At 35.4% G+C, this 5983-nt stretch overlaps 1 pseudogene; it reads left to right on the top strand.

The window, feature by feature from the left end:
• The first annotated feature begins 706 nt into the window (after positions 1-706).
• On the top strand, positions 707-4639 carry LOC120147889 (annotated as a pseudogene).
• The last annotated feature ends 1344 nt before the right edge of the window (positions 4640-5983 follow it).

Raw genomic sequence — 5983 nt, 5'->3', positions numbered from 1 at the left:
AAGTTCTTTTTGATTTGATTTGAAGTTAGCATCAAAGATAGCATGGTGTATTAGTGTATTGTTTGTAAATTTCGATGGAAAATAATGGGATTGAATATGAAGATTAAATCTCAAATTTATTCCAGGACTTGGATATTTTCTCCTATAATGAAAACTTTGGGGAAGGTTTTCACAGTGATGTGGACGGCTGGGATTCAATATAATGTCCTTGGTTCTCAGATACTGCAATTTTAGTTAGCCCCGTCCCTATATCAAAAGGTGTTCAGCTTTAGGAGGAGTTGTCAATTCATAAAGAATCTACGGGGGGAAATTGTCCAAATTAATTTTCTTGCTCGTGGTCATTCTTGTAGGAAGATAGAATAATCCACACAAAATTTTATATATATAAATAACGTTACCCTCAAGGGTTTGGTTAATATAGTGAAACTGAAAGTAAATTTTTCTATATAAATATAGTACAAAATAATACTCTATTTCATAAAAAAATTCTTATTTTAAATAAAGGAAAAAAATCTAAATGGTATCCCAATTCGATAATCGTTCGACACGTAAATATTTCCTTTGATTCTTCCTTTTGTCATTTTAGGTCAATTACTCTTCCCCTAGTACCCGTATACTATAAATACCCAGGCATAGACATGGCCTTGAGCTACCATCATTGACTATCAGATATTTCCCCCTATTGTGTTTACAAAGAAAAACAAGGATGAATAGGAATCGCTTGCAACACCAAGTTGCCTGCATGAGAAGGTCCCTCTTTGATCAGGTCTCTCTCTCTATATACACGCACATGAATTCTAATTACTTGGCGTTGCAAGCGATTCCTATCCATCCTGTTTTATCCATCCATGCATGCAGGAACAGTAGGCCTATTGACTTCAATAAACTGGATGATTACATGCACAATTCAAGGGAAGCAGCTCTAGGTACTTAGCTCTAAGAAACCAAGTTGCCTGCATGAGAAGGTCCCTCTTTGATCAGGTCTCTCTCTCTATATACGCACATGAATTCTAATTACTTGGCGTTGCAAGCGATTCCATCCTTGTTTTTTCTATCCATCCATGCATGCAGGAACAGTAGGCCTATTGACTTCAATAAACTGGATGATTACATGCACCAATTCAAGGGAAGCAGCTCTAGGTAATTAATTAGCTCTAAGAAACCAAGTGCCTGCATGAGAAGGTCCCTCTTTGATCAGGTCTCTCTTTCTCTATATATATACGCACATGAATTCTAATTACTTGGCGTTGCAAGCGATTCCTATCGATCTTTTTTTTATCCATCCATGCATGCAGGAACAGTAGGCCTATTGACTTCAATAAACTGGATGATTACATGCACCAATTCAAGGGAAGCAGCTCTAGGTAATTACTAATTAGCTCTAAGAAACCAAGTTGCCTGCATGAGAAGGTCCCTCTTTGATCAGGTCTCTCCAGTAGACCTATTGACTCAATAACAGATGATTACATGCACCAATGGGGAAGACTTTAATGCCAAAAACCAACACCTTTGATCAGGTCTCTCTCTATATATATATATATACGCACATGAATTCTAATTACTTATTCCTGCAGTTGGTCATGCCGAGTGTTAATATTAGACTAAGCTATTTATATTCGAATATGTGTTGAACACAAATATTACAAAGAATCTAGGAAAATCAAAAACCCATGATAGGTCTCTCTCTAAATGAATGATCTTATTTTATTGGTCATGCCGAGTGTTAATATTAGACTAAGCTATTTATATTCGAATATGTGTTGAACACAATATTTTACAAAGAATCTAGGAAAATCTAACCCATGATAGGGGGACTAAAGTGAAGTGGATGCCTTGATTTTAGCTGCAGTAGGAGTTTTCAGCAAGTGAAGCAAGAGTACGCGATCTTAAGGAGGAAGCTGGAAGTTTATCTTCAGGTCTCACATTTATGATCCATTCCATTTTCATTATATTATAAGGTGTAATTAATTTAGCACTAAAATTTGTTTCAAATATTGGCTTTGTCTTGGATTTTATGATCAGATGGTGGGACGAGCTGCAGTTCCTCAAACGGCATGAGTCATGCAGATATACAAGTCTCTTGAATATCTAAATGTTATCAATAATAGTGACAATAATCTCCCACTTTATATTTCCTACAGCTTTTGATCCTGTTATTTTCGTCTGCGTATTTCCAAATCGTAAACTCTACAATACATAAACATATTAAAGATTAATTTATAAAGATGCAAGTTGAACATGTTACAATTTGTATAAAGATCAATGAATAAAGAGAAGAAAAGGGATGAATAAAGTTAAAAATAAAAGGCTCGAAGTTGAGAATGGCAAACGTTAGGGCTCCACAGCCATTACCAGATGATAAGCGCAAAAGGAAAATATTTATATTCGCTTTACATTTTGTAGATAAAAAAATAGTATTACATAATCTTGCTTTCTGTTTACAAGTTTAACGCAGTTCGATTGTAGATATTATGAGAGTTAATGTAGTCACTAAATGCATATCGGTCTTTGGTGTGTGGTATTAAAAGAGTTCATCTCCTATTTAGGACTTAGATCAACTCAATTTATGATTTATCAAATATCAAAAGATTAGATACGAGATATCCGAATATACGAAAGGACCACTATCTATTGACGAAAATCCAAATCTTTATATAGTGGACAGCTTGTAGTTAAAGGTTGACATGAGATATGGACACAGCACATGATATTTTTCTTTATTCTTTTAAATGTCTCCCATTCCTTTGGGATGGGAAGTATTTTATTATCAATCTTAAATATTGCTCAATTGCGGTTAGCTAGACTGAAGATAAATGTTCGAAGTCCTTATGGTATCTATACATACATACATACATATATATAATATATATATATAATTTGGGTATATCTGGTTTAATTTGATTAAATTCAAACGTAGGTGTAAAGTTTCGTTATCAAGGCAGTCCTTGTGGCATGCCATGTCCTAGTGCCTAAAGCCTTAAGATAAGGCTAGCTAGCATTTGCTTTTGCATTTCTGAAAATAATTTTTTGAAAAATATTAAGATTAATAATAATCAAATTAAAATATAAGATTTAATTTAAAATTTATGTATAATATAAGTATCAATTGAAGAATTTGACCTAAAATAAATAAGGTCGAGAACCAGAAGCGTCTAAAGCTAACACCGACTTAAAAGCTCAAACACAAAGCCCACTCATGGAGCCCGTTTATAAATCAAATATATATGGAGAACCCAACCCAATACCCCAAACCCCAATTTCTTTGCTTTCCCAAAAAGGTTGGCCTGATGTTTCTTCGTTTTTTCGTCTTTGTCTCTCTCATAAATAATCAAATTTTACATTAACAAATCCCCTTTTTCTTCTCCGGATCCTGGAGTTTTGTTGCAGATCGCCGCCGAGGTAAAAAGAAAAATCGATGGTTTCATTCATGCAAAACTGTAAATTCATTGCCTTTGCTTTTCCTTTCCCCAAATATTTTTTATTGTTTAACATCTGGATATTACAATTTTTTTAGGGTTTTATCTGTTATTGAATATGTCACTTTGTGTTATAGCTTTGATCTTGTTACATGATATTAGCTAATGACGATCTTATATATGGATCCGTCTCCGTGAAACTCTTTTAGTTTATTGAGTTGTATGCCTTCCTATGTTGATTTTTGTTTGATTTTATAGTGTTCGCTTGTTGCAATTAAACTAGATTAGCTTATTCATCTTTTTGTTTGGGTTTTTTCTTGTTTGTGGAAATTTGAGAAATTTTTTTGAACTGCTGAATTCTGTACGGAATTTTCAACCTTGCGGGGTTGTTTTCGATATAAAGGCACTATATTGTGAACCATGGGAACCAACGGAAACATGGCGTGAGCCATGCCCCGATCGAATTCTTGACGATATCGGTGGTGCTTTTGGTATGGGTGCTGTTGGAGGTGCAGCCTTCCACTTCTTGAAAGGCACATATAACTCCCTAGTGGTGCTTGGTTGACAGGAACTCAAGCAGTGCGCATGAATGCTCCTTGTGTCGGTGGTAGTTTTGCAGTTTGGGGCGGCCTATTTTCCACCTTCGATTGCACTATGGTGTACGTCCGACAGAAATAAGATCCTTGGAACTCCATTATAACCGGTGCTGCAACTGGAGGGTTTCTCTCGATGCGTCGAGGGCCCGGTGCTGCTTCCAGAGCAGCAATTTTTGGTGGCTAACTGCTTGCCTTGATCGAAGGAGCTGGTATCATGTTGAATAAAGTTCTCAGTCAACCGCAGATGCCTATTATGATCGATGAGCCTGCACCCAATGTAGCCGGAATGCCCGGATCCTATGGGACAATTGCCAAACCAAACCCCTGCATCAATTGATAGTTTTAGACACGGTTCATCTCCACCTCCACCGCCACCAACATCATTGTCCTCGTCTAATTCTTCCTCGTCATGGTTCGGAGGACTTTTTGGTGCAAAGAAGCAGGAACCGGCAACAAGTAGCGGAAGTAAAACCGAGGTTTTGGAGAGCTTCGAAGCTCCGCCCGTCCCATCATTCGAATACAAACAAGGTTGTTCCCATCCCATTTTGTCACTGTTAGCTTTTTCCCCAGCAAATTAAGGGTCTCGACTCATTAAGCTTGCATTTTATCATTGTTATGCATTCTTATTATTGTCTTCATGTTGCAAGATGCATGCACGAGTTCATGTTACATTTTGTGAATTAAACGATCTCTTAAAGTTATTTAAATAAAATTATTTATTATTTTAATAATAATAATTAATGATGTTATAAATTAATTTGAATATAATAATTATTATAAAATAAGGAGGTGGATTATGTTATGGAGAAAATTTAATACTAAAATTTAACGTGTTAGGACTGAAACTAGAATTAGATATATAATTTTATACAAGAATAATATTGTTAAGGGGATTTCGTTTTCAGGAATTTCTAAGTTTCTTTAACAACGATTTCAAGAAATAATTGTGATAAATATTTTAATTTAAAAAAATAATTATATTATATTCTCATGATATAATTCTAATTTTGTTGATTTCTGTTGAGTTTTAAATCTATTTAATATTCTGAGAGGATTATAAAAAATTTAAGGGAAAACTACACAAATAGTCCTTGATTATAGGATGTTATTTTGTCGAGTCTCACTATTAAAAGTTATAAAATGGTCTTTTGGTTATAGGATGTTTTGTTGAATACATCGACAATTAAAAGTTACAAAATAGTTATTTGATATTTATATGTTTTAAACTTGTCATTTTTGTTAAAAATTGACGGTAGTTTAAGCTGTATGTTAACATGCTGACTGAGATATAATAGTCATTTGAGATTTTGGGATAATATTTTTTATATCCTAGTCAGCAATTTAACATCCAGCTCAGACCGCCGTTAATGTTTTGACAAAAAATGGCGAGTTTGAAAGATATAAGTAGTTGAATGATCATTTTGTAACTTTTAATAGTTAGAAAACTCAACTAAGTAGCATCCTATAGTCGAGGGAACATTTGTGTATTTTACCCAAATTTTAAATGTAATTGTTGACTTAATTACGGGGTTTAATCACTAGTTTAAGTGATAACAATTTAATACCAAATTTCCATTTAACAGCATCCTCTTTAGGGATGGCAAACGGGCGGGTCGGGTGCGGATACCCCTTCCCCCATCCCCATACCCATCTACTATTTTTCAATCCACCACCCGCCCACCACCCATGATGCGTACAAATTTTCAAATCCACACCCGCCCACGCGGGTACATTTTCAAATCCATCCCCACACCCACTACCCACTAGCGACATACCCATCTAAACCCGCCTGACAACAAACTAATGAGATGTTGGAGTTGGTTCGCAGACAGTTGTGATGAAGTAGCAGCGCATGCTTCAATTTGTCAGAGGAGTGGCTCTACGAATGTTATGGAGACATATTGTAGGGAGCATGTAGTCGCAGAGCTGGATTGTGTTGCTTTCGATGTTAATGCTCGTAGTGTGCCTAAT

Source organism: Hibiscus syriacus, unplaced genomic scaffold, assembly GCF_006381635.1.
Source record: "Hibiscus syriacus cultivar Baekdansim isolate YM2019G1 unplaced genomic scaffold, ASM638163v2 tig00110945_pilon, whole genome shotgun sequence".
Classification (NCBI taxonomy): domain Eukaryota; kingdom Viridiplantae; phylum Streptophyta; class Magnoliopsida; order Malvales; family Malvaceae; genus Hibiscus; species Hibiscus syriacus.
The sequence above is the reverse complement of the archived record's forward strand: the minus strand, read 5'-3'. Positions and strand labels throughout refer to the sequence as shown.